This window comes from Nicotiana tabacum, chromosome 22, assembly GCF_000715075.1.
Source record: "Nicotiana tabacum cultivar K326 chromosome 22, ASM71507v2, whole genome shotgun sequence".
In the NCBI taxonomy this organism is placed as follows: Eukaryota; Viridiplantae; Streptophyta; class Magnoliopsida; order Solanales; family Solanaceae; genus Nicotiana; species Nicotiana tabacum.
The window spans coordinates 109,253,106-109,267,394 of record NC_134101.1 but is presented as its reverse complement, the minus strand read 5'-3'; positions in this window follow the sequence as shown (position 1 = coordinate 109,267,394).

Here is a 14,289-nt window from a genome sequence, read left to right as displayed (position 1 = left end):
ACAGAGTGCCCGAGGGTAAAAGCATTCCATGTCCCAGGGTGGCAGCTGCGACCATCATGGTAGTATCAGAAATGCTGAGTAATGGGTTCGTGCCAGGAAAAGGTCCGGGGGCTGAGCTTCAGGGCATTGTTCAACCTGTTTCTCTGCCCAAAAACCTGGACACCTTCGGACTGGGGTTCAAACCAACAGCGGTAGAGGTTAGAAGAGCTCATAAGTTGAAAGAGAAAGCTTGGGTTCTTCCCAAACCGATTCCACGCTTGTACAGGTCCTTCATCAGGCTGGGTGTCAAGAAGCAGTTATTGGCAAAGTTGTCGGGTCCACTGATTGGTGCAGAGGGGAACTTGGATAAGGTGTTCGAGAGGGTATTTGCTGAAGTGAACATGGTTGAGGCCGGGGAAGGGTCAAGCAAAGCAGATATACAGTACATAGGACCATGTGCTAATGTCAACAATTGGGAAGCTACTTCTCTTCCAATTCGGAAGGAGTCGTGGTAGTGGGTTTTGTTTTCCTTTTATTCACCTGGATTATTCCAGGGTTTGTAATTCAGTTGCTATGTTCCGTCCGTTTGGATGAGTTAAAACCCTGTTATCTTTACATTTAATGAAATGCAATTTTCTTCTTTCTTCATTCCTAATTTTGTTTCATTTTTCTTTTCTTTTCTGTACAGTTCTTTTTATGCTGATATCAATGACATGACATGCATGAGGAATCTTCGGCCCAGTTTTAAAAGCCAATCTAATGCAGAAATAATAATATAAGAAATCGAGTGTGATGATGGGATGGATTGTAACAACGATGAGGTTTATGAGGAAATTAGTAAAGAATTAAGTCACTTTGAAGAAAAACCCAAACCTAACCTAAATGACACAGAAGCAGTTAATCTAGGGGACCAAGACAATGTGCGGGAAACTAAAGTAAGTGTTCATTTGGAGCCACGACTCAAGGAGGAGATAATTGAAGTGTTGTTCGAATACAAGGATGTTTTTGCATGGTCGTATGATGATATGCCGGGACTAAGTACCGATTTAGTGGTTCATAAATTACCCACTGATCCGGCACTCCCTCCTGTCAAGCAGAAGTTGAGAAAGTTCAAAACGGACATAAGTGTGAAGATCAAAGAAGAGATTACCAAGCAGTTTGAGGCAAAGGTCATTCGGGTTACACGGTATCCCACTTGGTTAGCTAATGTTGTGCCTGTGCCGAAGAAAGATGGCAAGACCAGGGTGTGTGTCGATTATTGGGATCTTAACAAGGCAAGTCCAAAAGACAATTTTCCACTGCCAAACATCCACATACTGATTGACAATTGTGCCAAACATGAGATTGGTTCTTTTGTGGATTGTTATGCAGGTTATCATCAGATTCTAATGGACGAAGAAGATGCAGAAAAGACGGCATTCATCACGCCGTAGGGAACGTACTGTTATCGGGTCATGCCGTTTGGTTTGAAAAATGCTAGGGCAACTTATATGAGGGCAATGACAACAATATTCCATGATATGATACACAAGGAAATCGAGGTATACATGGATGATGTGATCGTGAAGTCTAGACAGCAGTTTGACCATGTCAGGGATTTGAGGAAGTTCTTTCAAAGGCTTCGCATGTACAATCTTAAGCTCAGTCCTGCAAAATGTGCTTTCGGGGTACCATCTGGAAAGTTGTTGGGATTTATAGTCAGCCGGCGGGGTATTGAACTAGACCCGTCGAAGATCAAAGCTATTCAGAAATTGCTACCTCCAAGAAACAAAACTGAGGTGATGAGTTTGTTAGGAAGATTGAATTATATCAGTAGGTTCATTGCTCAGCTCACGACAACTTGTGAGCCGATTTTCAAGCTATTAAAGAAAGATGCTGCAGTCAAATAGACTGATGAATGTCAAGAGGCTTTTGATAAGATAAAGGGGTATTTGTCGAACCCACCCATGTTGGTCCCGCCAGAACCAGGGAGGCCTTTTATTCTATATCTGACGGTTTTGGATAATTCATTCGGCTGTGTACTGGGGCAGCATGATGTTACGGGCAGAAAGGAGCAGGCTGTTTACTATCTCAGCAAGAAGTTCACATCTTACGAGGTTAAGTATACTCATCTGGAGAGGACATGTTGCGCCCTAACTTGGGTGGCACAGAAGTTGAAACATTATTTGTCATCCTACAGAACTTACCTCATATCTCGCTTGGACCCATTGAAGTATATTTTTCAGAAGCCTATGCCCACGGGGAGGCTTGCAAGGTGGAAGATCCTGCTTATAGAGTTCGACATTATCTATGTGACACGGACTGCAATGAAAGCACAGGCATTAGCTGATCATTTGGCTGAGAACCCCGCCGATGAAGATTACGAACCTTTGAAAACTTATTTCCCTGATGAAGAGGTGATGCACATTGATGAATTGGAACAAGCTGAGAAGCCGGGATGGAAACTTTTCTTTGATAGGGCTGCAAATATGAAAAGCGTGGGAATAGGAGCGGTACTTATTTCTGAAACAAATCAGCATTACCCTGTTACAGCTCGGCTTCGTTTCTACTGTACGAACAACATGGCAGAATATGAGGCGTGTATATTGGGATTGAGATTAGCTGTAGATATGGGTGTACGGGAAGTCTTGGTCATGGGTGACTCGGACCTACTGGTACACCAAATTTAAGGAGAATAGGAAACACGGGATTTAAAGCTTATACCGTACCGGCAATGTCGGCATGAGCTTTGTCAGCAGTTTCAGGCTATAGAGTTCAGGCACATTCCAAGGATTCATAATGAGGTTGCCGACGCTTTGGCTACTTTGGCGTCGATGTTGCATCATCCAGATAAGGCTTATGTTGATCCATTGCAGATTCAGGTCTGTGATCAGCATGCTTACTGTAATATGATAGAAGAGGAACTCAACGGCGAGCCGTGGTTCCATGATATCAAAGAGTACATCAGGACGGGAGTATATCCGGTACAGGCCACCGGTGATCAGAAAAGAACGATTCGGCGATTGGCAAGCGGGTTTTTCTTTAGTGGAGGAGTGTTGTACAAAAGAACTCCAGACCTCGGGTTGTTAAGATGCATGGACGCAAGACATGCCACATCTATCATGACTGAGGTACATTCCGGAGTTTGTGGACCGCATATGAGTGGGTACGTTCTGGCAAAAAAGACTCTCCGAGCAGGTTATTATTGGCTCACTATGGAGCGGGATTGCATCAGTTTTGTGCGTAAATGTCATCAGTGCCAAGTGCGTGGAGATTTGATTCATTCTCCACCATCAGAACTACATACGATGTCCGCACCATGGCCTTTTGTTGCATGGGGCATGGATGTTATTGGGCCAATTGATCCAGCAGCATCAAATGGACACAGGTTTATTCTGGTAGCTATAGACTATTTTACCAAATGGGTGGAAGCTAAGACGTTTAAGTCTGTGACTAAGAAAGCTGTGGTCGACTTTGTGCACTCAAATATCATCTGTCGGTTTGGGATTCCGAAGGTAATCATCACGGATAATGGGGCTAATCTTAATAGTCATTTGATGAAGGAGGCATGTGAGCAGTTTAAGATTACCCATAGGCATTCTACTCCATACCGTCCCAAGGCAAATGGTGCGGTTGAAGCAACCAATAAGAATATAAAGAAAATACTCTGGAAGATGGTTAAAGGGTCTAGACAGTGGCATGCGAAGTTACCTTTTGCATTGTTAGGGTACCGCACCACTGTTCGTACCTCGGTGGGGGCGACTCCTTATTCATTGGTGTATGGCACCGAGGCAGTAATACCTGTAGAGGTGGAAATCCCGTCGCTGCGAATCATCACGGAGGCTGAGATCGATGATGATGAATGGGTGAAAAGCCGCCTCGAGAAGTTGAGTTTGATCGACGAGAAGAGATTGGTATCAGTGTGTCATGGTCAACTGTACCAGCAGAGAATGGCAAGAGCGTACAACAAGAAAGTGCGTCCGAGGAAGTTTGAAGTCGGACAGTTAGTGCTAAGACATATTCTGCCTCATTGGGCTGAAGCAAAAGGAAAATTCGCCCCAAACTGGCAGGGGCCATTTGTTGTAACCAGAGTGTTGTCTAATGGTGCGTTATATCTGACAGACATAGAAGGAAAATGTGTAGAAATGGCCATCAACTCCGATGCGGTCAAGAGATACTATGTATGATTCTTTATTCTGAATATACTTGTTTGTATTTGGCACCTTTTAAAGATTTAAATGACGAAGGCGTTTTGTTCTGCTATCCAAACACTTTATCCATTTTTATCCCCTTTGAGCCTTAATTGTTTTCGTTCATACCCCTTTTTCGGAATCAACGGCATAATCAGGAAATGCAGGTGCCGGATATCAAAAAAAAAGGAAAAGTAAAATAAAGAAAAAAAAGAGAAAGAAATGAAAGGAAAAGAAAGAAATGAAAGGAAAAATGGAAAAAAAAGGAAAGAAGAGAAACATAACAACGTAGTCTCTATGACGTGAACTACGTTTGACTTGATCCCGAAAGGGTACGTAGGCAGCCTCTCTGAGGTTTAGTCATACCCAAAATAAAAATCCAAAAGTCCCCAAGCAAGAAGCTGGGCCAGAAATTGTGATTGTTGTGAGAAGTTGGATTCCGAAAGTTGTAATTTGAACCTATTTGGATTGTTTTGAGCCTTTTATACCTTTCTTTCTAACCCAATCCAAAAGCCTACATTACGGTCCAAAGAAAGACCTTCTGATCAGTTTTTGAGAAATGCCAAGTTGAGCAGGTAGAACTAACTCATGATAGGGGCAACACTCGGGTTCAAGCAAAAAAAACAAAGTAAAAAATGAGAGAGTCTTATTGGTGAAAACCTTCACAGGCACTATAAGGCGACGGGAGCTGAGAGAAAAATAAATGAGAGAGTCTTATTGGTGAAAACCCTCGCGGGCACCTTAAGGCGAAAGTAAGTTGAAAAATGGTTAATTGGCAAAAGGTCTGTGGGTGGAAAACTGTTTCGAGGCACCGCAGGATGAACAAAGTTAAGGTTTGGGTAAAGTAATCAAGTGATGGAAATTCTGGGGCAACAAAGTATGGCAATTGAAAGCTGGTTAGTTTGACAGATTGGGCCGATTAATCCAAATGCATGTCATGACCATTGGTACCAGTTGTTCCGCTCATATAAGTTTCTTTTCCTTCTCTTTTTAAACAGTCATCTGGTTTTGGATTCTTCTTATCCTTAACTCAAAAAATCATTGCATTTCATTTTCTTTTAAGGGTTTTATCTAGCTAAGATGTGTCAGTGCCAGTTTTGTTCAATGCAAGCAAAAGGACTTCAAAGCTCACTACCATCTTCCGAAAATGGTAAAGCATAATGTTGTTAGAGCATGTCAACAGCAACATGATGTAAAAATGGAATATGGGAAGTCGCAGGAAGTTTCATCGGTGGAATAATTGGGCAATGTTGTGGGAAATGTAAAGGTTCAGACAAAGGGGTCGGAGGTATGAAACCACAGCACGGGTACAAAACATTTAGGTTGTCAGAGGTTGGGGAATTCGAAAGTCAGTCAGAAAGTCAAGCGGTTCAGGGTCAGTTCAAGGAAGTCAGTCAACACAAAGCAAGGCAGTGGAAGGATTTTTCAGCAAGAATGCTATCAACTAACCACCGTTTTAAACTAACGAAATTTTCTTTGATTGAAACAGGGGCAGAAAAGTTAGTTGTTGAGGAGGAATTCTCCAGGAGTGAAAAACAAGCAGTAACCAGGTTTGGCTGCAAAGTGCGGTTTGATTAAATACAAGATAATCATGAATAGTATAGGAGAATATAATTTGGTTGCAAAGTTTGCATGTTTAGGATAAAATTCAAGTTGTCAAGACCTTCCTGGATAATAGGACGTAGTTCAAATACCCGGGTAAGATAACATGATATAGTGAGAAGTAACACCTTAGGTTCGTAATTGTTTGGAGTTGTCAGGATCTTCCTGGATAATAGGATGTAGTTTAAAACCCTTATAGATAACATGATGTAGTGAGAGTAATACCTTAGGTTTGTAATTATGAGGAGTTGTCAGGACCTCCCTGAATAATAGGATTTAGCTTTCAATTCTTAGTAATATGTGATAATATGATTTAGTTTAACACTCACCCATACACCCAGCTTCCAAACTGGGGCAGGAAATTTTCGTTGGTTGATTATTTTGTGGAAGTCAGGAGCCCGCTTGGAGAACAGAGACATACTTTTCAAGTTTGATGTCAGGAGTCCGCCTGAAGAATGGAGACATACAGATTAAATTTTAAAAGTCAGGAGTCCGCCTGGAGAATAGAGACATGCATTTCAAATTTCGGCAGTCAGGAGCCCGCCTGGAGAATGGAGGTATTAAATTTTAAGTAGTCGAAATCAGGAGCCCGCCTGGAGAATGGAGGTATTAAATTTTTAAGTAGTCGATGTCAGGAGCCCGCCTGGAGAATGGAGGAGTTAAAGTTTTAAGCGGTCGAAATCAGGAGCCCGCCTGGAGAATGGAGGTATTAAAATTTTTAAGTAGTTGAAGTCAGGAGCCCGCCTGGAAAATTGAGGTTGTTATATTTTAAGTTGTAGTTGAAGTCAGGAGTCCGCCTGGAGAATAGAGGTATTACAATTCAAGTTTTAGTTTTAAATTCTTATCCCGCCTGGAAAATTGAGGTTGTTATATTTTAAGTTGTAGTTGAAGTCAGGAGTCCGCCTGGAGAATAGAGGTATTACAATTCAAGTTTTAGTTTTAAATTCTCATCCAGTAACATGTGCTCAGTTTTCAAACTGGGGCAGAAAGTTTTCGTTGTTGTGTTTGTGTTGTGAAGTCAGGAGCCCGCCCTGGATAACAGAGGAATACATACAGTTCAAGTTTCAGAAGTTGGGAGCCCGCCCAGATAACAGAGGAATACATTCAAGTTCAAGTTTATTCAAGTTCCGCAAGTTGAAGAGAAGGAACGACATCTTAGTTAGCAATCTGGAGTAGCAACGATGGATTTCATCAGAGGAACGCAAGACGATAAGGAAGTACAAGAACAAGTTTGAAGATTTTAGACAGGATCTTGTAATTCATAGTTCATAGCTTAGTCTAACTTCTTTTATTTTTAACACGGTGTAATAAGGGAAGTCAGCAAGCAGCAGCAACAACAATCGCAGTGAAATCACAGCTCCTGGTAGTCCCAGCTACCAGACATTCCCGAACTACACTGACCTGATTCCTGTTTAGCCCAGGATATGTAGGCAACCTCTGATCAAGCTTTTCAAAAAATGCTTCACACGGAATTTCCAAACGGGCAAAAAATCGCTCGTATTTGCTCACTTATCTTTGCCCGAAAACATTTCATATTTCCAAGCAAAGATGGGCAGCTGTGAGCACGTGATTTTTGCCCTATATATGAATAATTCCCAAAAATTCCAACAAAATAATTTTTTCTTTATTTTTACAATTTTTTGTGCATTTTGGTATCATTTTCTGATAATGGTTGCATTTTATTTGTGCATGTTAATTCATATAAAATACAAAAAATATGCATTTGCATTTAGGATATAATTTCATATTTTTAGGATCAATTAGGGGTTAGTTTGTTTTAGAACCAAACATGAAAAATTATAAAATAGTTCACTTTCGCATTTTAATTGTTTTGATCGTAAATTTGGCGTAAAATAGGTTTTAAATAATTTTAGAATTTAATTAGTTTAGCTTTGGAATATTAGGACTTTATTCTAATTTTTGCACATTTATAAAATTAGGAAAAATATAAAAATTACAAAATGGAAAACAAAAAGGAAATAATAAGGAAAATAAAAGAAAAGAGGAAAGAAATGAGAAAACAAAGAAGGCTGCTCATTTTGGGCTCAAATTTCGTCCCAGCCCAAGAAAACCAATCGCCCAACCCGTTTGGCCAAAACCAGCGCCCAGGCCCAATCAGCCCCCGACCCGACCTGCCCCTCTCGTAACCCAAACGACGCCGTTTGGCGTCGTTAAATCTGAGCCCTTAATCGTGTTAATCCAACGGTCCGCAACCCTTCCCTATTTTACATAATAATGTCCAAAATTCCCAGTTAACCCTAAAACCAGCTGCTTCTTCCTCGTACCCTCTCTGAGCCTCGCCGGAACCCCTCGCCGACGGGAAGCACTACCTACGCCGTTCACCCCCAAATTTACACCACAGATTCCCCATGAACGCCCCTTTCCAGCCCTACCCTTGGTTTCTTTCGAATCATAGCCAAACATCTCGAATAATCAGTCAAAGTTTTCCGGCCAAAACGCAAAGTATGCCAAACACCACCAAATTTACACCATAGACTCGCCTTAACCTTCCCATCCCAAATACCTAAGCCGTGTTCCTCGAATCTCGCCGGAATTGTTCGAATTTGGATTTAAATTTTTCCGGCCAACAACCCTAACCCAAAATCTTTGTGATTTTGGACCGTAATATCTTTAACCATGTGTTTTCTTGTGAAAACACATGGTTAGGGATGTTACGTGTCAAAAATCCTGAAAGATTCGGACGTCGATGGCTGACCGGCGTTTCTCTTGGCATCAGTACATATCCTGAAGTTTGACGCCATGTATCTTCATTTCACTGGAAATATGAATCAGGATTGAAGTGAACTATCTGTTGTGGAGTTGTAGTTTAAGTGTGATGTGATTTTGGCATTAATGCTTAATATATGCTATTTGTATTCAAAATTGAGCTCATAAATCATTAGTTTGATATAGTTAAATACCAGTTTAGGTCTGGTTCTGCATGCTTTTAGTTAAGTATAGGATATTTTAAAAGGTAATCTGAGTTTCTGTGTTAGTTTGAATTCATATTTCTGCTTAAATTGAGATTAGGACTATTGAGTCCTTGGCAAAACATTAATTGCCTAAGCAATCAAGCTGGGTGGGTATTTGGAGTTGCATCCGTTGTCCTTACCCAAGCTCGATCCTGAGCCATGTCTTCAGGTGTATGTAATTGTTTGGGCCTGGCTTCTCACGCTATGGGCCCGATGTGTTGAAATCTTCTAAAAAAAGGAATGTCAGGTGGGCCATGGCCTACGTGGGGATGGGATTCGGCCTTGTGAGGGCTCGATCTCAGGCTGTCAAACGGATCGCTCTCATGAGTTTAGGTTTCCTAGGGGATTCGATCCCAGGTGCAGTCATCTGTCACCTGGGATTCTTTCTCTCTTGCCCAACCGTAATATTTGGCCCGTTTCTGAAGCCCATCAGTGGTCCAACTAGTTGTTGAGTTTGGACTACTGAATTGCAGTGCATAATTTCACTGGATAGTTCAGTTTTCACGTAATTAGTTTTCTTTCTTCTTTTAGAGACAATTGATCAATAGAAAATTGTAGTCACTCTTAAAAGGGCCTTTTAATAAAATGTTGAGACGAACCTCGCCAAACAAAATCATATATGCGGGGCCCTCAATAATGGTTACATAAAATTACTTAGAATTTGGGAGGGCCGTTTAGCGAATTTCACGGTCTTCCCCAAAATAATATTACGTTAGACTCTTTAGACGCGATTTAATTAAATTACTTTCTTAAACTCGGGTGTGCATTGATGCGACCCAAATCCAAATCTCGACGAAGTCGAAATGTGTCGATAACCACGGGTGCATTGATTGCGACGCGGTTCGAAACGCATTTTCACGACGTCGCAAATCTTTTAAAATAAATAATGATAAAGCGGTGTAAAATTAATAAAAGGCACATAGGTTAGCATGTATTAAAATCAGATAAAATTAAATACAACAGTTAAGCGACCGTGCCAGAACCACGGAGCTCGGGAATGCCTAACACCTTCTCCCGGGTTAACAGAATTCCTTATCCGGATTTCTGGTTCGCTAACTGTTAACAAAGTCATAATTTTCTTAGGTTCGGGATTCAACTGGTGACTTGGGACACCATTAATCTCCCAAGTGGCGACTCTGAAAAAATAATAACTAAAATCCCGTTCCGATTGTCCTTTAATTGGTAAAACTCCTTTACGCCCTTGCATGTGTAGTGAAAAAGGAGGTGTGACAAGGTTCAGGTCGCGTTCGCATAGAGGAAGAAGGACAGCTGGGTCCTCAGTGCATTTGTCCTACGTGTTCGCGTAGTTTGGGTCGCGATCGCGAGGTGTTGAGTGTGTTTTGCATCGCATTTGCGATAGCTTTCTCACGTTCGCGTAGAAAAAATTCCGGTCAGTGAAGCAGTGTGCTTCGCAAATGCGAGGGTTATGCCGCGTTCACGATGAAGAAATGTCTGGGCAGATAGTTTATATTTTTAAATCGAAGGTTTAAGTCCAATTTCATAAAAACCATTGGAGAGCTCGGGAGAAGGTGGAATTTGAGGTGATTTTCAAAGGAGCTATTGGGGTAAGTATTCTTCACTCATATTTGGTTTAATTCCATTATTTGTTCTTGAATTTTATCATTTAATTTGAGGAATTAGAGTGAAAATTGGGAAAAATGGAAGAAAAGTTTGAGATTTCTTTTGGGGATTTGAAGGTGCAATTGAGGTCAGATTTTGATGAATTTGATATGGGTAGACTCGTGAGTGAATAAGGATTTTATTGATGTGATTTTTATCGGATTCGGAGACGTGGACCCGGGGGCCGGGTTTGAGCAATTTCAGGATTTTTGATGTAAATTGAATATTTTTGAGTGGGCTTTGTTCCCTTAGCATATTTTAATGATTATGTACTGATTGTGGCTAGATTTGGAGCATCCGGAGGTCGATTCGTGAGGGCAAAGGCATCGTGGGCTAGAGTTTGGACCGGATCGAGGTGAGTAATGATTGTAAATGATGTTCTAAGGGTTTGAAACCCCGGATTTGCACATCGCAATGCTATATTGAGGTGATGCACACGCTTGATGACGAGCGTGGGGTTCGTGCACCGTTGGGGATTGTGACTTAGTCCGTCCCGAATGACTATTTTACCACGTATTTGACTGAAATCTATTTGCTATCATCATGATTTGGGTTGAATGCCATATTTGGGCCTTGTGCCAACTATTTGAACCCTTCGGGGATTTTTGCTGGTATTTCCTCATTGTTTTGACTTTATACTTGAACTCAGTCATGTTATATTTCATTGTTTTCATACTCAGCCGTGTTTACTTTGTTTTAACACTTACATGATCTTTTAAATAATATTTTTGGGCTGGGAATCATGTTTTACTATTGTCCGAGTGGCTTGTGAGAATTTTGACTGAGTAAGGCCGATGGCCTATGTTGTGAGGAAACATTTGATACTGATTATGAGGCCGAGGGCCTGAGATATGTACGCCACGAGGTGGCTTGATTGATATGAGGTCGAGGGCCTAGTGATGATGTCACGAGGTGGTTTGATATTGCGCTTGGCCGTAAGGGGCCCCTCCAAGAGTCTGTACACCCCCAGTGAGCGCGAGTACCCATTGTGATGTGAGATTGAGCCTGAGGGGCTGGTATTGTTTTGAGATGTTGACCGAGGGGCGGATTTGTTGATATTGTGCCCGAGGGGCGAACCTTTATGTGTTTATTTTTATAATTGACTATCTATTACCAGCTTAATTATTGAAAAAGGCTTTTCAGGAAGTTAAATTTGAGTTAAAAGGGTTTTTACTGTTTCATTATAGCATGCTTTTGTGCCTTACGTGATTTCCTGCTTTCAGTCTTTATTTATGATTATTACTCACTAAGTTGGAGTACTCACTTTACTCTCTGCACCTTGTGTGAAGATTCAGGCGTATCTGGTCCCGCTCCCGAGTGCTGATCATTTCTGACTCAGGCGGATCCGACGAGTCTCTAGGTAGCTGTTGGCAATCACAGCATGGAGCTCTTCCCTATCTTACTCCTACATGTTCTTAGTTTTCTGTATTAAACTCTGTAGTTTGATTTGGAGTATTTCGTGTTGTTAGATGCTCATGATTAGTGACACCCCAGTATCAGGCTGTGTTGGGTTATTTTCCGCGAATTATGCTATTATCTGTTAACTTTGGGTTATCTTATCATGCTTTAAATTTATTTCTTATGGTTTAACTGTTAATAATTGGATATGGGAAGTTTCGGCTGGCCTTGTTTTCACGAGAGGATCCATCACGACTGGGTCCAAGTTTAGGGTCGTGACAAGTTGGTATCAGAGCCTAGGTTACATAGGTCTCACGAGTTATGAGGAGGTTTAGTAGAGTCTCGCGGATCGGTACAGAGACGTCTGTATCTATCCTAGAGAGGCTACAGAACCTATATGAGATAGGGTGATGTGGGATCACCCCCGGGTATGTGCATGGTAAGGTTACACAGCGATTTGATGGTTTTCGGAACAACTCTGGACATGTTCGCGGACGAACGGATATTTAAGTGGGGGAGGATGTAACGACCCGATCGGTCGTTTTGAGCTTTTGCACTTTGCTCGCCAGTTCTCGGGCATGACTTGCCTAGCATGATGTATTATGACTTATGTAAATCATTGGTTTTGTTTTTCAGGGTAATCGGAATAAATTTGGAAGAACAGTTCTTTGTTTGAAGCTTGAAATTCGAAATGTTTGACCAAGATTTGACTTGTTTGTATATGATCTCGGATCAGATTTTTATGACTTGGTTAGCTCCGTTAGGTGATTTGGGACTTAGGAGCATGATCAGAATACAATTTGGAGGTCCGTGGAAGGTTTAGGCTTGAATTGGCGAAAGTAAGATTTTGGCGTTTTCCGGTTGATAGGTGCGATTTTGAAATAGGGGTTGGAATGGAATTCTAGAAGTTGAAGTAGTTCCGGTGTGTCATTTGGGATGTGTGTGCAAAATTTCAGGTCATTCGGGTATGGTTTGGTTGGGTTTTTATCATAAGCGTAATTTGGTAGTTCTTGGAATTCTTAGGCTTGAATCCGATGCAAATTTGGTGTTTTAATGTTGTTTTGAGCATTCCAAAGGTTGGAACAAGTTTGAATGATGTTATGGGATATGTTGCCATGTTTGGTTGAGGTCCTGATGGCCTCAGGTAAGTTTCGGGTGGTCAATCGGACCATTTCATGTTCTGAAAAATTGCAGAATTGCTACTGTTGGTGTTGTAGGTTTTTGACCTTCGCGTTCGCAATTCATGTCCCGCATTGGCGAAAGGTTAAGGTGCGAGACTGTGGTGTTGGCCTTCGCATTCGCGAAGATGGTTCCGCAATCGCGAAGGTCATCACGTTCGCGAGGTTCAGGTCGTGTTTGCATAGAGGAAAAAGGATAGCTGGGTCCTCAGTGCATTTTTCCTACGCGTTCGCGTAGTTTGGGTCGCGATCGCGAGGTATTGAGTGCGTTGTGCATCGCGTTTACGAGAGCTTTCTCGCGTTCACATAGAAGAAATTCTGGTTAGTGAAGCAGTGTGCTTCGCGAACGCGAGGGTTATGCCGCTTTCGCGATGAAGAAATGTCTGGGCAGATAGTTGATATTTTTAAATCGAGGGTTTAAGTCCAATTTCATAAAAACCATTGGAGAGCTCGGGAGAAGGTGGAATTTGAGGAGATTTTCAGTGGAGCTATTGGGGTAAGTATTCTTCACTCATATTTGGTTTAATTCCATGATTTGGTCTTGAATTTCATCATTTAATTTGAGGAATTAGAGTGAAAATGGGGGAAAATGGAAGAAAAATTTGAGATTTCTTTTGGGGATTTGAAGGGTCAATTGATGTCAGATTTTGATGAATTTGATATGGGTAGACTCATGAGTGAATGAGGATTTTAGTGATGTGATTTTTATCGGATTAAGAGACGTGGGCCCGGGGGCCGGGTTTGAGCAATTTCGGGATTTTTGATGTAAATTGGATATTTTTGAGTGGGCTTTGTTCCCTTAGCATATTTTAATGATTATGTACTGATTGTGGCTAGATTTGGAACATCCATGGGTCGATTCGTGAGGACAAAGGCATGGCGGGCTAGAGTTTGGACCGGATCGAGGTGAGTAATGATTGTAAATGATGTTCTGAGGGTTTGAAACCCCGGATTTACACATTATAGTGCTATATTGAGGTGACGCACATGCTTGATGACGAGCGTGAGGTCGTGCACTATTGAGGATTGTGACTTAGTCCATCCCGAATGACTATTTTACCGCGAATTTGACTGAAATCTATTTGATATCATCATAATTTGGGTTGAATGTCATATTTGGGCCTTGTGCCAACTATTTGAACCCTTCAGGAATTTTTACTTGTATTTCCTCACTATTTTGACTTTATACTTGAACCCAGTCATGTTATATTTCACTGTTTTCATACTCAGCCATGTTTCCTCTGTTTTAACACTTACATGGTCTTTTAAATGATATTTTTGGGCTGAGAATCATGTTTTACTATTGCCCAAGCGGCTTGTGAGGATTTTGACTAAGTAAGGCCGAGGACCTATGTTGTGAGGAAACATTTG